Below are 21,602 nucleotides of genomic sequence, written 5' to 3' on the forward strand. Positions count from 1 at the left end.
ATGTAAAAGGAAATGATTTAGAAATTTATATGCCATTAAAATACTTGTACTTTACGTTACAGTCATTTATGACATGCCACAATGCTGTCTTTGATCTTTAAGGGCTAAGTTAAAAAAAAAAAAAAAATTGTAACTTGCTGGTGAAACACGCCTTTATCCCCAGCCCTCAGGAGGCAGCGGCAGGGGGCTCTCTGAGTTCTAGGCCAGCCTGGTCTACAAAGTGAGTTCCAGAACAGCAGCAATGCTACATAGGGAGACATACCCTGTTTCAAAAATGAAAATTTTGTAATGTCAGACAAAAATTATTACAGGTCTCCAGGTGATGAGCTCAGTGGTGATTGGTGGTCAGATGGAGTAGAACAAGCACCACACCCCAAATGGTAAGAGCAGTACACATGTTTTAAGTGGAAGTTAAGAGAATGTGAGCAAATATAATCATTAATCACCATGTCCGCTAGCTACCCTGTCTGCAAACAGCTTATCAACAGAATGTATGTGCTTTGTTAGAAGGCCTTCCCATCTAACAGAAACATCAGTGGCGAGATATTCTTTGACAGAAACTCAGCTGGGCTGGGCCCTCTTCCAGAGAAGAGCAAAGCTGTAATCTTGTGACATCTCATGGCCTGGGAGCTGAGGGAAGAGCCTGAGGTCCTGGCAAAGGTAACCAGAAAGCTGAACTTCAAATGCCAGCATGCAGCTGCAGGCTGTGGAAATCAACTAAAGAGCTAGCACGGCCTCTCAGTGGCAGACCTCAGCAGCTAGGCTCTCTGTAGAGACAGAGCGCTAAATCTCACAGCATTCCCAAACCCCAGGAAGCACCACTGGGACTGAGAGATGACAAACTGTTCCAGCTGTGCCTCCCTTTCAGACCACATCACTCTCCTGAGTGCAACAGGGACTGGGGCATAAGACTACTACCCCCTGCTAGTCTCCCAACTCCTGAACAATCTGCTGTGTTGGGTTCACTTAAGAATCTCTCAGAGTGTCAAGTCCAATATTGGGTCTACATTGGACCCTCAGAGTACATTGGACCATCTACTTTCACATCTGTTATCTTGTTAATTGAGGAGCCATCCTGTGTTGTGCATGCAAATGAGGAGACTGGGGTTTAGCAAGATGGAGGGGGTGATGGTAAGTTAGACAGCCAATTAGCAACAGCCCCAGGATTTACACACACATACAATGCAAAACAAATACTATACTCTTAGTCACCATATTATCTTTCTTCTAGGTAAGAGGTTGATGAACAATGGCCTTTGGACCAAATCCAGCTCCTGTGCCTGTGTCTACACAGCCTATGAGCTAAGAATAGTTTCTACATTTTACATGGTTAGAAAAATTGAAACAAAAATATTTTGTGACAGATTAAAACCATATGAAATTCAGATGTCCATGTCTCTAAGTAATGCTTCATGGAAACACAGTCGACCCTCCTACTTACCAATGCTTGTTATCACCCTGCAGTGGTGGAGCTGAGAAAATGTAACAGAGAGCAAGGACCATGGAGCCCAAGGTATTTATTATACAATCCTTACTCCTAAGATTTGCCCAGCCCGGCCTTAGAGACAGACACACTCAGAGGCAAATTTACCTCTCTGCTCAGCTGTGAGGACCCACAGAGAGACCCTGGAGGGCTGAATTCAGGTTAGTCAGAAGCATGCCCAGTCTGAGTGCCAAGGATGCAGGCTGCCTACACCTGGAAGCAGTGATGCAGGCAGCCTGGGCATTTGACTTGGCTCAGGCCACCATTGGCAACAGGGGTGGAACTAATCGTAGTTCTGAAGGTTAGTGTGGATGCTCAATAAGCCACTGATTGATTTGGCCAACTTGCAAGCAGGACAAATCTTGCGGTTGAGTAGGCTCCGCAGCTGGTATGAAAATCAAACGTAGCCTTGAGTCAGCTACCTCCCTTCCCAGTGGGCCTCTGCGGAGCAGCTGACAAGCTGCACAGTTGACAGATTTGAGGATCAGCACCTCTGCTAGAGATAGATGCTAAATGAGGGGTGCTATAGCCAGGAGGCAAACAGCAGGAAGGAGAAGGGAGGCAAGCCAGGCTGTGTAGGCACCTGGCTGAGCCTCCTCTATGCCCAGGCATGACAGCCCAGAGATCCCTCAAGATGAAACAGCAGCCCTGGGATGGGGCTAAGGAGAGAAAAAGAGACACCCCTCTCTTTCACCTATTGTTTCTGGGTCTCTTGACAAATTACAGAAGCCAAGGACTTCGTCCAAGTAGAAGATGGGATAGAATGCTCATCACACCACTTCTCATGAGATGTCTCATATAGAAAGTCAACAATCATAGCCACCATCAGCTATGACAACTACCTCAAAAATATGTAACCATTGGAGAGAGGAGGCAGCAGAAATCACGGCCTTAGATGAAGCTATCCAGCACACAGAGCAGCTGCTACATTGAGACCAGAGCTGTGAGTTCTCAGCCTTGTTTCTGACACTGCCCTTCCCTCTGGAATCTTACCCAGTGGCTTAATTTTTCCAGAGTCTTAGTAAAAGCTTCTGGAAAAGATGGCAGTTACCTCTGGCCAGCCAGGATTACGTTTGTATATGTAACATAAAACTAGTAACAGTGGCTGAAGTGGGCTAATAGTTTTCTTTCATATGTAACAGGTCTAAGTATGTATTAAGTGGCTCAGAGCTAGACTAACAGTTCTGTAGACACAGGGGGTGTGAACCCTTCTCCTCAGATGGCCTTAGTGCAGTTTCCATCCACGGCAGATAGTGTAATCAATCAGTCACTGAGGATCTGCCGCTCTCATCACCTTGTCCATCTTCCAGGCAACAAGAAGCTGGAAGGGGCCATGGATAAACGTGACTTCCTACCCAAGTTAATCTCTGTTATGGACACTTTGTAGAAACCCCACCGGGGGACTTCTGTTCCTGTGTGTGTGTGTGTGTGTGTGTGTGTGTGTGTGTATGTGTGTGTGTGTTTGGATAGAAAACACAGACTTAACCCTAGGACTTCTCCTAGAAGGGAAGGTGAGAAAAAAAGCAAGGACAGATTTGGCTACAAATATGCCTACTTGAAAACAGATGCTATTCTCGTTGACTAGGGTACACTAGAGGACATCATGGATCATGCAAGGAAAACTCTCCTACTATGGTTTTTCCTACAATGCCCTTCATAGCCAGTTCCCATTTCTGCCCAGCTCAACCATCTTCTCTTTGAAGCCACCTTGGAGCTCCAGGGTGTGTTTAGTATCCCTTTGCTGGACTCCCAGAGTGCTCTGGACATGCTCTATCTTATCATTCCTCTCTAACCATTCTTCTCCAGTCCTGAAGCAACCAGTTTATACCTCACTCTTTCCCATCAGACATGTGCTGGGCAGTACAATAGCCATCTGCCACCTAGGACAATGGCTCCACCAGCCTATGGCTAGTCTAGATGCTCAGGCACTGTTAAGTATAAAAATAAAATGGCTCAGATTTCAGAAACACAGTACAAATATAAAATACTTTCATCTCCTATGCTGGAGTCATATTTAAGTGATAGTATTTTAGATGCACTACATTAATGAAGAATGGTATTAAAATTAATTTCTTCATCATTTTGATACCTAATATACATGTATATATGAGCATCCATATGTGGCCTATATTTGTGGCTCACATTGTATTTGCAGACCAGCACCGCTCTAGTGGTGGCTTCTTGAGGGTAAAGGTAAATGTCACTGATACTTTGTCTCTAGTATCTGAACCGTATTTGTTAGGCAGTGGTTGGTTTGACAAAACTCTACACCAGATGAAAATCTTGATGCTCCTTAAAGCAAAGGCAGGCAAGAGAGAAAGATGGCATCAATAAAGGAAACCAGTCCAACAGAAACGAATCGACTAATAGAATCCTAGAGGAAGAGAGTCTGAGGAGAGCCGGGTGTCCTAGATACATTTGTCAACTTGACACAGGGCTAGAGTTACCAAGAAATGCATCTCAATGAGAGGATTGTCTCATCTGATTGGCCTGTGGAAATGTCTGTGAAATGTTATCTTGGTTGTTAATTTATATAGAAAGGACCAGAGTACTGTGGCTAGCATTTTCCCTGGGCAGATGGTCCTGGGCTATCTAAGAAAGCTACCCAAGTGTGTATTAGTTATTTTTCTGTTGCTGTGATAAAATATTATGACCCAGGCAACTTGTAGAAGGATGAGTTTATTTGGGGCTTATGGTTCCAGAGGGTTAAGAGTCCATCACCACCATGGTAGGCATGGTAATTAGTGTGACAGCTGAGAGCCCACATCACAACCCACAAGCAGGAAACAGAGAGGTCAAAGTGGGGCTAGCAACAAGCTTAGAAACCTCATAGCAGGGCGGGAGAAAGTGTGATCAAGTATTCAAATGCTCCAGACTATGGTGGACATCTCCTTCAAACAACTACCTTAAACATGAGCGTAAGAGCCAGCCAGCAATGGCATTTCTCTCTGGTATCTGCTCCAGGTTCCCGCCGGACCTACGTCAGTGATTGCAAGCTGCTGGTGTGGGCCGAATAAACTCTTTCATCTCTCAGTTGCATGGTATTTTTCACAGCAACAGAATGAAGCAACACAGTGCTCCTTGTCATTCAGTGGCTGGTGTACTCCCATTCCGGAATTCAAATGCAGATGCTGCTATTAATTAGTAAATGACCTCAACAAATGGGAATCATCTTGAGCCTTGGTTTTTTCATCTCAAACTGAGGATGGTTTCCTAATGACCTCATCATCTTTTGAGGAGATGTACTGGAGACTATACCAGTAAGATGCCTGGCATAGTCCCTGACATATAATGAATGATCAATAAATGTTAGCTCTTTTTTTTTTTTTTTATTAGTTTTTATAGGTCTGTTGCAAAGGAGAAGCCATTTTTTTAAAAGTTGCCCGAAGCCAAACAGCATTAAGTCACTTTCCCTGCTGAATATTAAAACGGAATTTTTAATCTATGATGACAAAAATAATTTGAGCTGGCAGATGGCAGAGTGTTGTCACTCACTTTGTTGCTCAGAATCGAATGGATTCTCCATAAATACCATGCAACTCTTTCCTTGTTTGGAAAAGTGCCCACTTGGAGAGGCACTGCAAGGCTCTGGATGTTAAAATAGCCATGAACTCTGGTACTGGGCAATAGCCTCTCAGGAAGGTGGCTGGCCTAGTGCTGGCAGTCAGGCCCGGTCACACAGCATCTTTGGTTTGGTGGCTTAGTGCATCTACTTCTCACCCACATGGGCCACTGTGGGATTTTCATGATATCCTCACAGGCCCTTTCAAGGACCCAGACTAGAAGGGTCCTGGGTCTGTGGACACAGACAAGAGGAATGTGCTGACTCCTGCAATCACTTTATGGACTCTTCTACAAAAAGTGACACTTTTCACTTGAGGTCATGGCCAAAGCCAACTGTTTCACACCTAACTCCAAAGCAGCCGAAATGAATTAGCCCATCACAGGACTAAAGAGGCTGGAATGGGCAGCTATGCAGAGCTCTGACTGTCCCTGCCGCGGGAGATGTCCTCCTGATGGTAAAGAGATGATGTTCAACCGACGATGTCCCAAGATTATACTCTGATATACTAACAAAATCCTTCTTTGTTTTCACACCAGTAGAGAAAAATGGAACTCAAAATTAAACAGTATTCGGCTTTGGGGGGAAAAAACCTGAGATAGCAGACAGCTTTTAAAAATCTCTGACATCCATTTTTTCCCACTTTTTTTTTTCAATGAAATACCACACCGAATCATGGCTGGCTGGAGTCATCACAGCCCACAGAGCAGAACTTTTGCTTTAGACAGCAGCTGGGCTGTGTGTGACAGAGCAAAAAGCACAGGCCACACCCTCTGACACTAGCTCAGCTCTCAGGGGCTGATGTGAATGAAATCACCCAAAAGCAACAGCCCAAGGACATTTCTTCACAATAGGCAAGTGCTACTAATTGTGCTAGCAATGAAGTGCTCTATAATAGACTAAAATGAAAACTATTTAAATGTTCCACATTTAAATGGCAGACATTCTCAACTGCATCTTCAGGAGTAGCTTATCAACTCCAATGGGGGAAATAAGCTGATGATGAATAAATGTAGAAGCATGTAAATAATGATCAAAAGAATTCCAAAATGCCTGCAAAACAAAAAACCCACAATCAAACCAAAGTGCCAATAGTGGTTGTGTTTAAATTATTTTTTCATCTTAAATGTAATAATGCAAAGGTGACTTTAACATGGAATCTGAACAAAGCACACTTCTCCCCAGTACAGAGGCTCTGTGAAGTTGCTGCCTGAGTGTTAATATTGGGAAGCCCTCCATGAAACTGAGACCTGCCATTGTGCCATATGGTGTGTGTGCTCAGAACACCTACTGGACAAACTGAGAGGGAAATTAATAAAGAAAAAAAAAGAGGAAATGAATGCTCAGCTGAAAACAGGAAAAGGGAAGGATCATCATTTTTATTTTAATCTTTTGAGAATTTCATACATGAGTACATGTGTTTACATCATTTCACCCATTATCCCTCTCACTCCTCCAACCTCTCTCCTGCTATCCAAATCCCTACTGAACTTATGACCTCCTCTTCTATAAGTGTGTGTGTGCGTGTGTGTGTGTGTGTGCGTGTGTGTGTGTGTGTGTGTGTGTGTGTGTGTGTGTGTGTGTGTATACCAGGTTTTCTTGGACCACCAGCCCCCTAATCATAACTTGGAGACTTATTATTAATACCTTATCTTGTCCCACTAGCTCTTATAACTTAATTCCACCTGTTTCTTTTTATCTGTGTTTTGCTTTTTGCCTCCCATTCATTCTGCATGTCCTACTTTGCTGCTTCCTTAGTGGCTGGCTGGTGGCTGGCTGGTGGCTGGCTGGTGGCTGGCTGGCTGGTGGCTGACTGGCTGGTGGCTGACTGGCTGGTGGCTGGTGGCTGGCTGGTGGCTGGCTGGCTGGTGGCTGGCTAGTAGCTGGCTGGCTGGTGGCTGGCTGGCTGGTGGCTGACTGGCTGGTGGCTGACTGGCTGGTGGCTGACTGGCTGGTGGCTGGTGGCTGGCTGGTGGCTGGCTCGTGGCTGGTTGGCTGGTGGCTGGCTGGTGGCTGGTGGCTGGCTGGTGGCTGGCTGGCTGGTGGCTGGCCCCTGGTGTCTCCCTCTCTTCCTCCCTCTTTCTCTCTCTAGCCTAGATTCCTCCTCCTACTTATTCTCTCTACCCATCAGTCCTGACTATCCCTCTACTGCCTAGCTATTGGCTGTTCAGCTTTTATTAGACCACTGAGATGATTTATGCAGGCAAGGTAAAACAGCAACACATCTTTACATAATTAAACAAATGCAGCATAAACAAAAGCAACACACCTTTCCATAGTTAAACAATTATTCTGCAACACAAACAAATGTAACACATCTTTACTTAGTTAAACAAATATTCTATTCCACAATGTGTGTGTGTGTGTGTGTGTGTGTGTGTGTGTGTGTGTGTGTGTCCAATTAGTGTCACCCGTATGTGCATGTGTTTAGGGCTGACAATTTAGGATTGGGAAACCTATCACAGATCCCAGGGGGTCATTTTTTTTATAAGTGCTCTAAGTTCATGTTATTAGTCACTTCTAAGAGAAATGGTTTCATGCCTATAAGCAGTTAACCAGGGTGAGTTCTAACTGGTCAAGAAAGTTCTAGCAGTTAAGAGTCCAGAGGAAAAAAGCATTCTTTCCTCTCTTGACTTCCATGCTCTATAAAAATCCAGACTGAAGAAGACAGGCCTCCCCTATATGCCTTCAAGATTAATTTGAAACAAAATTACACTGTAGGTCAAAATGTGAGTCCTTCTGATAAATGTGTCCTTCCGTCTGTCAGTTTGCAAGCTCTAGCACTTGGTCCAATAAACGATAGTGGGAAGTGGGTAGACTATAATTCACCTGCTATGCTTTCCATTTTATCTTTATGTTCAGAAGATAAAACCTACAGAAATCTCCAAGCCTCTCTAAAAGAATGGTTCTCAGCCAGGGGCAGCTTTGCTCCCCATATTTGGTAATATCTGATGGCACTGAGCTGCCACACTAGAGGTGGGATGCCTCTAGCATCTAGTAAGTTTAAGTTAACGATGAGGCTCATTAGCTGCTAGGACACAGAATAGCCCCCACAATAAGGAATATACCCTGAAATGCCAGTGATGCCTAGCCTGAGAAATCCTGGTGTAAGTAGCAGTGTGGAAATTAAAAGAAGGAAAACTGTTGACATGTATAGCTTAGTGGGAACAGAACACCTAAACCCATCCACAGCTGTAGGTAAGGACAGGAGAAATGAGAAGGGTTGCCTGTTTCTTGACCTAACACATTGAAGGACAGTAGCCACAATTATGATAATGAAGTATCACTGAGCAAATTGTCCTGGCAACTCCACCTTCTTTGAGTCTCTGGAAGCAGAATTTTACCCTTTCCACATCCTGACTTTGTGTCTACAGATTTGCAGCATCATGTGCAGGCTATGGACTGACCCCATTACTACATCTGTGAGCCATGGGGAAAGGTTTTCTTAGCCCATGAACCATTGGATAAAGAGTTTTGGCTTCTGAAGTCTTTGCCTCATAGGAATCTTTACCTATCATATTACTTTTGCTGCTAAATGAGAACATTATAAAACTACTTGTTTAGAAAGAGGTTGTATAGTTTGCTTCAGGTCTACTGTGCTATTTACAGATTGGCCTGAATACATATCTTCAGCAAGTTACTTCAGGGGAGAAATAATTGAACAATTGCAAACTACCAGGAATAGACTTTTCACTACACTCTTTCCCAAGATTGGCAGTGACCACATATCCCAGGCAAGGCTGGGGACTATAAGTGGACACACACCAGATTGCTCCATCAATAAATTCTTCATGGAGAGATTCTCTGAAGGGTTCATTTAAGCACACTCTCTGTTCATATATGATTAGTGGTCCACGCAAACCATAATAAAGTACTATACAATCAATAAACTGAGTTGTATGAGTTCCCACTATATGTGGGAATCATAGGGCAGCATCTCCCACAAAGAGAAAATGAAACTATTGCCAGACATGCTGATTTGGTTTTAAAAAAAATAGAGGTAGCCCATCGTGGTGGTGATGCCTATAATCTCCATGCTTAGGAGGCTGAGGTGAAGGGGTTACCACAAGTTCAAGGCCAATCTGGTCTGCAAAGCAGACTCCTTTTCTAAAACTGCCACCACCAGCAGCACCATTAAGCTATAAGAACAGTGAATTAAAAGGGTTTATTGTTACCTCCCAATACAGGGCTAAAGGGCTACAGGTTTCTCTAACTGAACATACTATTGTCATTTGTACTAAAATTGAGATTCTGCATATAAGAGAAAGCATGCAGTATTTATCTTAAAAATCTTCATTGCTGGCACACGCTCCTCCTTTCTTTAGATCCCTTTCCCCACTGCAAGGCTGTCTCTCTCCTACTTTCATGGCTCATACATGATATTTTTACTAAATCTAGATGCTGCCCATGAGATAAATATGATTTTTTTTCAGGGTCTGGTTTATGCTGCTCCATACAGTGGTCTCAAATTCTATCTATTTTCCTGCTCAGAAATAATTCATTATTATTTATGGCTGTAGAAACCCTACTGTAATATTTTTTAAACTAAATGATACCTGGTCCTAGGTATGCCCCATTAAAAATTCTCTTCAATGAAAGCTATTTTTGTCAACTGTGTAATATTCTCAATTGCCCAAAGACTAAAAATAGATATTTTGGTTTTCAGCAATCTCCTACTTCAAACAGCGATGAATGGCAATATTTTAGAGATTCATTATTTTAATAACTTAGGAACATATGCAAAGGTTAGTTTCATAGAATGACATGTAAGGACACACACATTTCTCTTTTGAAAAATCTCACCTCCACAGAGGCTGTGACAACTTCCACTCTACATATCATCATTAAGGAATTATATTAACTCCTCATATATGGTTAAATAAATTTAAACAATATTTTATTGACACATTTTCTTTAGTGTTACCTTATCATATGATGTAAGTCCCTTTTTACTTAGAGAGAACTTTTTAATAAGTGGAAAGAAATGTGCTTACTAGTCCTGGTGTGTTCAAGAGCAGACAACTGTGCTCACGGTAGTCTGAACACAGACAGCCCCATCTATAAGAATCAGCCAGGCCCCAGGTGGAGCTCCAGGTGTCCAACTGTCGAGAAAGAGGAAGGTCTGCAAGAGCGTGAATTGTTGAATCCAAGATTGCAAAAAGCACAGGGACAAATAGCCAAACAAATGGAAGCACATGAATTATGAACCAAAGGCTGTGGAGCCCCCAGCTGGATCAGGCCCTCCGGATAAGTGAGACAATTGAATAGCTTGATCTGCTTGGGAGGCATCCAGTCTGTGGGACCAGGATCTGTCCTTAGTGCATGAGCTGGCTGTTTGAAACCTTGGGCTTACACAGGGACACTTTGCTCAGTCTGGAAGGAGGTGACACCCCAGGGGTGCCTTGATCCTGGAGGACATGGGAATGGAGGGGAGGGGCTGGGGGGAGGGTGGGGCTGGAAGCGGGAGGGGGAGGACAGGGGAACCCATGGCTGATGTATAAAATTTAAAACATATAATAATAAAGAAAAAAAAAGAATCTCAAGGTTTTGTCACTCAGCCACCCCAGCCCTCTCCTGTAGCTGCTGCAGTGGTAACAGGCCCTTTCTATGCTCCAAAACACTGCATTGTGCATGCTAGATGACTACCAGAGGGTCAACCTGTCTATCAATGTGATTTATTTTTTCATAGCTCATGATACACTTGTACTTTCATGACCTTTCCCTGTAGCATGAATTTTAACAGGTCTAATTAATAAAAACAAACCTGGGGCCAGATATTGGGGTGAATGCTGGAAGATCAGAGAGACAGAACAATCCATAGCCACCTCACCTCACCAGTTCCTCAGCTGATCCTGTTTCCTGAGACTGGAAGCCTTTCAGTCCTCATCCAGAATGAATCTCAGCTGAACTGTTTCTCAAAAGCCCGAAAGCTTAACCACCTAAAAGCTTCTAGTTTCTGGTCTTCACGCCTTGTATACCTTTCTGCTTTCTTTCATTACTCCCTGGGATTAAAGGCTCACTTTCTGGGTTTAAAGGCGTGAATCACCATGCTTGGCTGTATCCTTGAACACAGAGATCCAGGTAGATCTCTGCCTCTGGAATGCTAGGATTAAAGGCGTGTGCTACAACTGCCTAACCTCTATATTTAATATTGTGGCTGTTCTGTCTCTGACCCCAGATAAGTTTATTAGGGTGCACAATATTTCAGGGAACACAATACCACCACATTTCCCCCTTTTTTTGTCTAAAATTTTAAAAAGCCTATAACTAATACAAGAAAAACTATATCCAATAAATATATATAATATATAGTCAAGAATTACATTAATAATGTCTAGTCCATTAACATTTGACAGGTTCAGACAAAAAACTTCATTAATATATAACAATATCCAATCCAGTAACATTTGATAAACTCAGACAAAAATTTTCATTACTTATCCTATTTAAAGCAAGTAGTTCCTTGTTTAAAGTATTTTTTCTTTTCATAATAGATTCAGTAATCTACTTTTGTCATTTATATCTTCTCCTTTTTCTTTTTAGAGTAGATTCAGTGATCTACCAATTTATCCTATTATTTATTTTTATCTTTTTTCTCAGGGTAGATTCAATGATCTACCTCATATCTGTATTCTCTTATTTATTTTTCCTTTCTTTTTTTTTAAATAAAACCTCTGAATCCAATCTCCATGTTCAGCTTTTTTCCTGACCATTGACAATTAACAACTTGTAACCAATCATTGCAAACAATGACAATATCCAAAACTCATTAAATGACTCAAAACCTCCCATCCCACCTCTTGGAAATGTGGGCATCATTTTCTTAAAATTACTTCCTGCTTTCTGGGGGTGAAGACATCTTTAGGGGATCCTGAAAAAAATTTGGGGTTAATTGTCAAGTCCTGTATCATTTGTCCAGTTGCTGCATAATGAGAAAGTGCAGGGCTTGTTTCAAGTCCTTGTTCAAGTAGCCTGTCAGCTAGCCATTTCAAAATTGTCCTGAGTAGTTTATTAGCATGTACAATATTTCAGGGGACATAATACCACCACATTTCCCAACATATGTTTTTTTTCTTTCATTATAAAATATTTAAAACATACATAAAGTAGAATGACCTCCATCAACAAGATTTAAATTTTATTAAGATTTTGTCAAAACATGTTATCTCTACTGCCATGTACAATTGTGACTATGTGTGTGTGTTGGCTGTATATTTCAGAACTAATTACAGACATCATATCATTTCATCCAAAAATATTTCAGTCGAATGTAGATGATTCATGCACATGTTAAAGCAGGAAACAGGGATTACAGATCATGGTTACTGTAATAAATACCCAAATCAGGAGAACATAGGGTAGCCATGCTCCAGTTGGGATTAAGCAAAGTATGTGCATTCTCACCAGAGGAAAAAGTTGAAAAGCAGTTCCCAGAAACTGGAATGCTTAACTACTGTTTTCTTGAGTCATTGTCTGAAGTATAACCTGACAACACTCAATGGCAGCCACCTTCTACATACCAAAGGGCAAAAAGGGTATGTAAACAGAGTTGCAATTTCAACTCTTCTCTCTCAATAACTTACAGAGTAGTAGAATAAGATCCTTTAAGGTATGACATGCCTGACTTTTAGAGACTATTTCAAATATTAGAGACTAGTACAAAGCACTCTATTCAAGCATCATAGAAAAGCAACCAAGATGGACCGACTTGATGGCTACAAGAAGGGCAACTATTTCAAACTCACTGATATCATATGAACCATGTTCTTAGAAAACTAGAAATCTTGAAAGACCAGTATCTAGGAAAACCCACATGTACTTGGAAATTAAGAAAGAGACTTAAAAAAATATACAGTTCAAGAAAGAATTCATAGGTCAAAGAACAAATAACAACTGAAAAAATAGGCAAGGGAAAAAAGATATTGTTAGAACAATATGTAAAAAGGAATGGAGAGCATCAATATATATAAGGAAAATGAAAGAGCTGATTGGTGATTTAAGCATCAACATTAAAAAGGCAGATAAGAGTAAGAGCGTAAACAGTGACCAGAGGAAGAAAGACACAGATACAATCACAAGATGCAGGAAGATGGGTATTGAAGCAGAGAAAAAAGGAAAAAAACCAAAAGCTGTTTCATTGAAAAGACTGGTAACATTGAACACTGTCTAGCCAGATAAAAGAATCAAGGAAAAAGAGAACATATCAACAATGAAATGAAAGAGAATTGGGTGTGGTGGTGTGCACTTGTAATACTGGCATTCTGGAGGGTGGGAGTTAAGCTTATGAGTTCAAGACCAGCCTGGATGACAAAGTGAGACTCTATCTTAAAATGCCAGGAAAGACAGGAAGAAGAAGAGAAAAGAGGGAGAGGGAGGGGAGAAGAGGAGAGAATTCTAGGCCAGTTTGCTGTAGCATTGACTGTATAGGCCATTTGAGGAAAAATTTTAATTGAAATTCTATAAAAATGTTCTCTCCAAAGAAGTCTTTGTTTGGGAATACACCAACTTGCTTCATGTTGTCAGTATTATTCTGATGCCCAGACCAGAGAAAGACATTGAAAAAGATACAAAGGAATCCTAAAGCGCATGGACAGAAAAATGATTTATAAAATTCTAGCAAACCTAACCCAGATTAATAAGGGTCATATTTTAATACAGTGGGGTTCAACTCAAAAATTCAAGTTTGTTTTACTATTATAAAAAAATCAATACATTGAGTGGCTTAGTAGGATTGCAGGATACAATAATAATATACAAAAATATAAACGGCATTTCAATTGCAATGGATCACTGGAGGGGGAGGCTGTTGGGTGTGGCACAGGCCATTTACACGATCCCCAAGTCCCTTTGCACCGATGTTTATTAGTTACAGCTAACCAAGAAAGAACAGAATCTTCACAGTGAAGTCAGCTGTGATCAGAATTACCATTGTCACTGAGAAGTGGGGAAGGGGCATCAGTATTGCCTGATGTGACACCCTCGGAATGATGTAATAGCAACGAGTTCTCCACACGGGGAAAAGACTGAAAAACCCAGTCGGGGGAATGCTTTGCTTCTTACTTCAAATATTGTTGTTATGAAAGGCTGCAGAAGATTTAGAATAAAGGAGAGGGAGGAGGTGCAACAGTTCTTGGTGGAGTGCTGGCAAGAAAACACTACAAAGGACGTCATCACAACAGTATAACACTGGACACTGGGCTGTAGATCAATACTGAGCACTACGGACCTTAAGTTACGGGGCTTCCTCACTCCATTGTGGTTATGTCAGAGAGTATTCCTGTTCATAGGTGAGATTCAGTGAAAGATGCCATAAATAAAGGCTGAGGTGAAGAGGGAGGGAGGGAGGCACACGACTCTCAAGTGGTTCAGACTGAAATCATGCGTGTACTCTCCTAAATAGAGAGAGGTAAAACAACCCATCCACCTTGAAAGGGTATTCAGGAATTCTGACATGTCTATGAAACTGTTCCCTGTATTCTTATCCCTTAGTGTGATGTACATGTACAATGTCCATGGAAGTCGGCGTTCCTGTCTTTGTGATGTCATCCCTGTTAATGACAGGTGTTTTCTGTGTCCACTGCCAACAACTCAAACATCCAATGAAGGGTGAAGAGGCAGTTTGGAGCTGTAAGAGTGGGTGACTTGGTTTTAGCTTTGTCTTTTGAGCAATTGCCTTAACATGTGTGTGAGTCTGTCAGAAAATGGGAATGAATTGTAGAAATGTACAACTCTCCCAGGGCTGCTATGAGAGTCATACTATGATCCATTTTTATATGAGTTTAGGAAGTTATAAAAATGATGGCATTCTCAGATCATGCCAGTCCTCTGCTCCAAGCCTTCTAGCCCCACTCCTGTCCCCAAGAAAAGCCAAAGTCCTCACTGTGGTTTTATTGCCCCATCAGAAATGGTCTGTGTCTGTGTGGTCTCTCCTGCTATTGTCTCCCGTTTCTTAGACACATTGGCCTCAGGTCTATAAGCTCCATCTTTACAGTCCGGGCCACTCTTACTTAGTTCTCACACACAAGGCTTCTGCCCACCTCCACTGTGGTTTTATATATACACATAATCACCGAGGCTTCTCCTAAAAGGCCACATACCAATAGCTCACATAATCCTCAGCAATGGTTATGTACTAAACGTTTTCTAAAAAAAAAAAAAAAAAAACTTGACATCACTATTAAATATCCCACTGCTTCTGAAAGTTCACTGAATCAAATTGTGTCTCGGAGCCAGCAAGATACCTGGTGGGTGAAGGCACTTGACGGACCTGAGTGTGACTCCCAGGACCCACGTCGTCATATCATGAAGGGGAAGAAGTTACTCCCATCAGCTGTCCTGTTGCCTGCACATGTGAAACATAGCACTGTGTGCCCCTGCTCTGCTGAACAAAATAAAGTAAAATGTAAAAAAAAAAAAAATTGTAAAGTATGTCTTAGTTTTAGGTTATCACAACAGTCATTGGGCTTAGTTATTTAACACATGACCAGCCAGGGTAGAATTCACTGAGTCATGATTCTGGAGGAGGGAGACTAGGAAGAGGCACACATTACAGAGACAGAGACGAAGCCCTATTGGGATATGTGATCATTTTTTCTCTCAGTTATCCTATATAATTCTTAATACAGGTCACCCCTGCACCTCATAATATTGCTTTTCCCCCCTCTAACCTAAGTTTCAGATGCATGGCAGCTGTTCCTTCACTTGTAAATAAAATAAGAGTCCCACACTTCAGGCTTGGCTTCCTCTGGTTCTAGGAAGGACGAAGACATCCTGAAAACTCAGCAATTACATCTGATAGGTAGTGACACAGGCAGCCAGCCTCTGTCAACACCCCTGCTGACAGACCGCAATCAAGATCTCTCTGCTGCCTGGGACCTGGGCCATTTGGGACCTTCCAAGTCATATCCTGAGATAAAACTCATCCTGGTTTTCATTATGGAAGAAGGAGTTTCTTGTCTTTATTAACAGTGACCCTACCATAACCCCCATCAGAACTGTGGGCTGTCATATCTGATGCACAAATACGGCTTTCTGTCTGGGAGTCACTTGTGAAATTGGGACTCTATCACGGATTTTATGATTGTAGTGAAGACTCCACTCAGTACTAAAAATGTAGTTATTAAGTTTTCTTTGGCTTTTAACATGGAGGCCCTACCAGAATGCCTACATAGATCATTTCACTCAGGGCCAACAATGATGCTATACCAGGGGATCTATACCTTAGACATCTCTCATCCCCAGCTGCCATCTTTGGCTTCTGGCATTGAGTCTCTGGGGTAAAAGGGATTTTGTACTTATTGAATCTCCTTCTAAGTTGTCGCTAGCTTATTGAAATCTGGATTTCTCATTTCATTTGTGCCTGAAACATAATTGAATTATTTTTGTATAATGGGTACGTGGTTCCCTCCAATAAATGAAAGCTTCTAAGAATTTGTGATTTATTCTAATTCAGTGTTGTCTGGCAACAACTTTCAGGATATTTTGAAGGGCTAAAGTCAGGAGGGTTTGAGTCTACCTAAACATGAGGCCTGACCTAACTGTTCTGCTGTGAAGTGTGTGCTGTGCGATACCCACACCACTGAAACAGGGGAGTGTCCACTTGAAAAGAAACTCTGTATTGTTCTGTATGTTTTTATTGAAAAGACTGTTAACATGTGTGCTTGTATTTCATTTTATTTGATATAAGAATGATAAATATGTCTGCCATTTCCAATTTATGGAGCATGGATTTTTAAACTAGTAAAGTCCTTTAAAAAAAAAAAAAACCAGGTAGTTGGGTCTGTGCTCCTGGGCCTCCTGCTGTGTCTGAGTGTCGCCGAGCCAGAGCTATGTTTCGAAACCAGTATGACAATGATGTCACTGTTTGGAGCCCTCAGGGCCAGATTCATCAAATTGAATATGCAATGGAAGCTGTTAAACAAGGTTCAGCCACAGTAGGTCTAAAGTCAAAAACACATGCAGTGTTGGTTGCATTGAAAAGGGCACAGTCAGAACTTGCAGCTCACCAGAAGAAAATTCTCCATGTTGACAACCATATTGGTATCTCAATTGCAGGTCTGACTGCTGATGCTAGACTGTTATGTAATTTTATGCGCCAGGAATGTTTGGATTCCAGATTTGTATTTTATAGACCACTTCCTGTGTCTCACCTTGTGTCTCTGATTGGAAGCAAGACCCAGATCCCAACACAGCAGTATGGCCGGAGACCATATGGTGTTGGGCTGCTTATTGCTGGTTATGATACATGGGCCCTCACATTTTTCAAACCTGTCCATCTGCTAACTATTTTGACTGCAGAGCTATGTCTATTGAAGCCCATTCTCAATCAGCCTGGACTTACCTGGAGAGACATATGTCTGAATTTATGGAGTGCAATATGGATGAGCTGGTTAAGCATGGTCTGCGGGCCTTAAGAGAAACACTCCCTGCCGAGCAGGACCTGACCACAAAGAATGTTTCCATTGGAATTGTTGGTAAAGACTTGGAGTTTACAATCTATGATGATGATGATGATGTGTCCCCATTCCTGGATGGTCTTGAAGAAAGGCCACAGAGAAAAGCACAGCCTTCACGGGCTGCTGATGAACCTGCAGAAAAAGCTGATGAACCAATGTAACATTAAGTGATAAAGGATACAAGGATATGAGGATGCAGAGACATACATTGGTGACAATGATCTGTACTTAGAACCAACAGCTGCAGAGTATGGGGTGGTATGTTTTAGGAATCAGTCCAGATGCGAGTTTTCTCCAAGCAACTTCACAGAAACCATATAATGGGTGCATTTTCTTTGAAAGGGTCTACATAATCATTTTCTAGAAAGTATAGGTATCTATACCAATGTTTTTATATGAAGAAAATAGTGTCTTTGCAGTTTTAAAGACAACTGTGAAATAAAATTGTTTCACCTCCAAAAAAAAAAAAGAACAAAAAAAATCATAAAATCTCTAAAATCTTAAACATTTTTGGCCCCACACTTTCCCGATGAGAGGTAATTCACAGATACCAGAACTCTTTCATATATTTATAAATGAAAACATGTTCTCACTTTTTCTTACAAAGCCAAAGTATTCAGAAATATTCCTTCATAGGTTTCTTATGTCCTTTTTATCATAATAATTTATTTTTGAAAGTATAACATCATTTCTTTCCTTCCTTTTCTTCCCTCCAACCCCTTCCATTGGTACTGGATATCCAGTTGATGTACTCTTCCCTGGGAAAGACTATTTCTCTAGCTCTCTGCATTCCTTAGTTTCCTGTAGTTCTTTGTCTAGGGTTGAGGCCTCATAAACTTCCTCCCATCCCCTTCAGTATGTCTTATTGGTGTTGACCTTGTTCAAGTCATCTTTAAGGAGACATACTGTTGAGAGTTCATGGATGTAGCCTCTGTCATTTATAGGAGACATAATTACAAAGTAAACTCCCTGTTCTCCTGGCTCTTACAATCTTTCTTCCCCCTTTTTCAAAATGATCCATGAGCCTTAGGTGCAGGAGATGTGTTGTAGATGAATTCGCAGGGATTTAGCTCCATGACTTCACATTTTGCTTGGCTGTGGTTTTCTGTAATGGCCTCTGTCTATTGCAAAGAGATGTTTCCTTGATGAGAGGTGAGAATTATACTTATCTGTGGGTATCAGGATTGATATTTAGAATGTAGTTAAGGACTGTGTTGGCCTAATAAAGTGGTGATTGTGAGGTCTGCTACAAGATACTTGGCTTCACTAGCTCTGGGTAGTTGGCTAAGTTTCCAGTACCAGACATGACTTCCCTCTTGTTGAGTGGATCTTAAATCCAATTAGAGAGCTGTTGGCTACTGCCAAGGTTTTGTCACAATATGGTACCCTTACATCATTGGCCCATGCTAGTGGTTGTTGTGCTTCATAGGCATCATATCTGGGTAGGACTATTGGTTGATTCTTTCCTTTGGAAGCTTGCATGGTGCCTTCTAGTACCACAAAAGCTAGTACTCAAAGAGGAGGCAGTCTGGTCTGTCTAACTCAGGACCTCTGATCCCTGTATCCAAAGCATATAATGTCTTCTGAAATGGGTACATATCTTCCACCTCTGGAGGGCAGCCAAGGGCAATAGCAAAGCCTACAATGTTTGGGGAGTCTCTTGGATAGCCCTGACCAACAATTCAAAAGTGGGCTTCTCATACCTGGGTTTTCATAGATGGTCTATGGCTCTTGGGGGAAGCACTGTCAACCCAAACTGTCCATGTATGTTTATATACTGACTGACATGTGTTATAGGTAGTTTTAGACAGATGGTTAATAGTATGATTCTTTATGATATTTTCAGATATCCTTACTGTTACCTTACTTTCCTTCTTCTGTGCTTATATCCCTTCCTCCTCCCTAATTTGATCCCCACCTGTTTTCCCATTTCTCCCTTCAGATCACATAGACTCTGTCATTCCCCTCTCCATTGCTAATCCTACCTGTCCTCTACAATGGTACCTGTCTTGGGGTTCTATTGCTGTGGAGAGACACCATGACCATGGCAACTTTTTTTGTATTTTTTACTTTTTTTTTAATTAAGAGAGTTTCTATTCATTTTACATGCTAACCACAGATTCCCCTGTCCTCCCTCCTCCCCCCCCCCAGCCTTCACTCCCAACCCATACCCCATTCCCACCTCCTCCAAGGCAAGGTCTCCCATGGGGAGTCAGCAGAGCCTAGTATATTCAGCTGAGGCAGGCCCAAGTCCCTCCTCTGTGCACCAAGGCTGCACAAAGTGTCACACCATAGGCACTAGGCTCCAAAGAGCTGGCTCATGCACTAGGGATGGGTCCCAATCCCACTGCCTGGGGGCCCCTATACAGTTCAAGCTAAGGAATTGTCTCACTTATCCAGAGGGCCTAGTCTAGTACCATGGGGGCTCCTCAGCTATTGGTCCACAGTTCATGTGTTTCCACTAGTTTGGCTAGTTGTCTCTGTGCTTTTTCTAATCATGGTCTCGATATCTCTTGCATGGATCACCCAGCGATGGAGAAACGGATGAGATCTACATGAGCAAACTGGGGGTGAAGGGTGGGTAATGGAGAGCTTAGGGGAGTGAGAGGTTCGAGCTGGAACAGGAACAGAGTGGGAGAACAAGGAAAGAGATACCAGGATAAATGAAGGCACCAGGGGAATAGGGAGAAGCAGAGTGCTAGGAAGGTTCCCAGGAATCCACAAAGATGACTCCACCATAGACTACTGGCATTAGTTGAGAGGGTGCCTGAGATGACCTCCTTTGGTGATTGGATGGCTGAATATCTTAACTGTCTTCATAGAGCCCTCATCCAGTGACTGATGGAAGCAGATGCAAAGATCCACGGCCGGTTCCCAGGTGGAGCTCCAGGAGTCCAATCGATGAGAGAGAAGAGAGATTCTATGAGCATGACAACTGTTATAAAGGAAAACATTTAATTGAAGTGTCTTGCTTACAGTTTCAGGGGTTCAGTCCATTAACATCCTGGTGGGGAGCATGGTGATGTGCAGGCAGATGTGGTTCTGCAGAGGTAGCTGAGAGTCCTACATCTTGCAGCAATGGGAAGTCAACTGAAACATTGGATGGTATCCTGAGCGTGGGAAACCTCAAAACCTACCCCCACAGTGACACACTTCCTCCAATAAGGCCATACCCACCCCAAAAAAGCCACATCTCCTAAGAGTGCCATTCCCTATGAGAATATAGGGGCCAATTACATTCGAACTACCACAGTACGTTTTTACTTTCCTGGTTTCTGTGGTTACTCCAGGTTATATACTCAACTTTACATATTTGAAACTAGGGTGTGATGTTTGTCTTTCTGGATCTGGGTTGCCTCACTCAATATGATCTTTCTGAGTTCCACCAATTCACTTCTTGGACAACTTCAGATACATCTTGCTAGGTATACTGGAATACAAGGCTTTGACTGCTTTTTGCCTGAGCTGTTTCCCAGGTTTGTGTGTGTGATGAGCAACCTTGAAGGATAAAGTAATATCTTCATCCAAACAAAGACCACTGTTTCCTGCAAAATGGAAGATTCTAAGGCTCAGTGTCCCCCTATAAGGCAAAGGGCGGCACCATCCCCTCCACAGCTGCCTGTGGGACCTGAGGCTTAGAAAACTGACATCACCCTGTACTCTGGCTACTGTTCTCTCCTGAGTCATAAGCTCTTTTATTTCTGACCCAGGCGTCTGTCTTTTGTCAATACTCCTGACACAGCAGTGATCTAGTTCATAACTTGCAGATGGGATATGATGGTAGACTTATCACAGCTCTTAGCAACTATGAAAATGGAATTAAAATTATTTTAAATATGTATGGAGTGGTATACTGCACATGTGAGTACATATGACTGCCGAGGCCAGAAGAGGACATTAGATTAGATCCCTATGAGCTGGAGTTACATGTGCCTGTGAGTCACCAAAAGTGGGTGCTAGGAATTGAACTCCCAACCTCTGAAGCACTCACTCTTAAGTACTTACTCATTTTCTTCATTCCCTAAAAATTGAATTTTAATATGATTTGAAATTACAGTCCTGTGCGTCTGTGGAAAATACTCTAAGATCATGGTAACATAAT

The 21,602-nt window shown here is 42.1% G+C and overlaps 1 pseudogene; it reads left to right on the forward strand.

The window, feature by feature from the left end:
• The first annotated feature begins 16,873 nt into the window (after window positions 1–16,873).
• Window positions 16,874–17,675, forward strand: LOC118594981 (annotated as a pseudogene).
• The last annotated feature ends 3,927 nt before the right edge of the window (window positions 17,676–21,602 follow it).

This window comes from Onychomys torridus, chromosome 1, assembly GCF_903995425.1.
Source record: "Onychomys torridus chromosome 1, mOncTor1.1, whole genome shotgun sequence".
NCBI classification, from domain to species: Eukaryota; Metazoa; Chordata; class Mammalia; order Rodentia; family Cricetidae; genus Onychomys; species Onychomys torridus.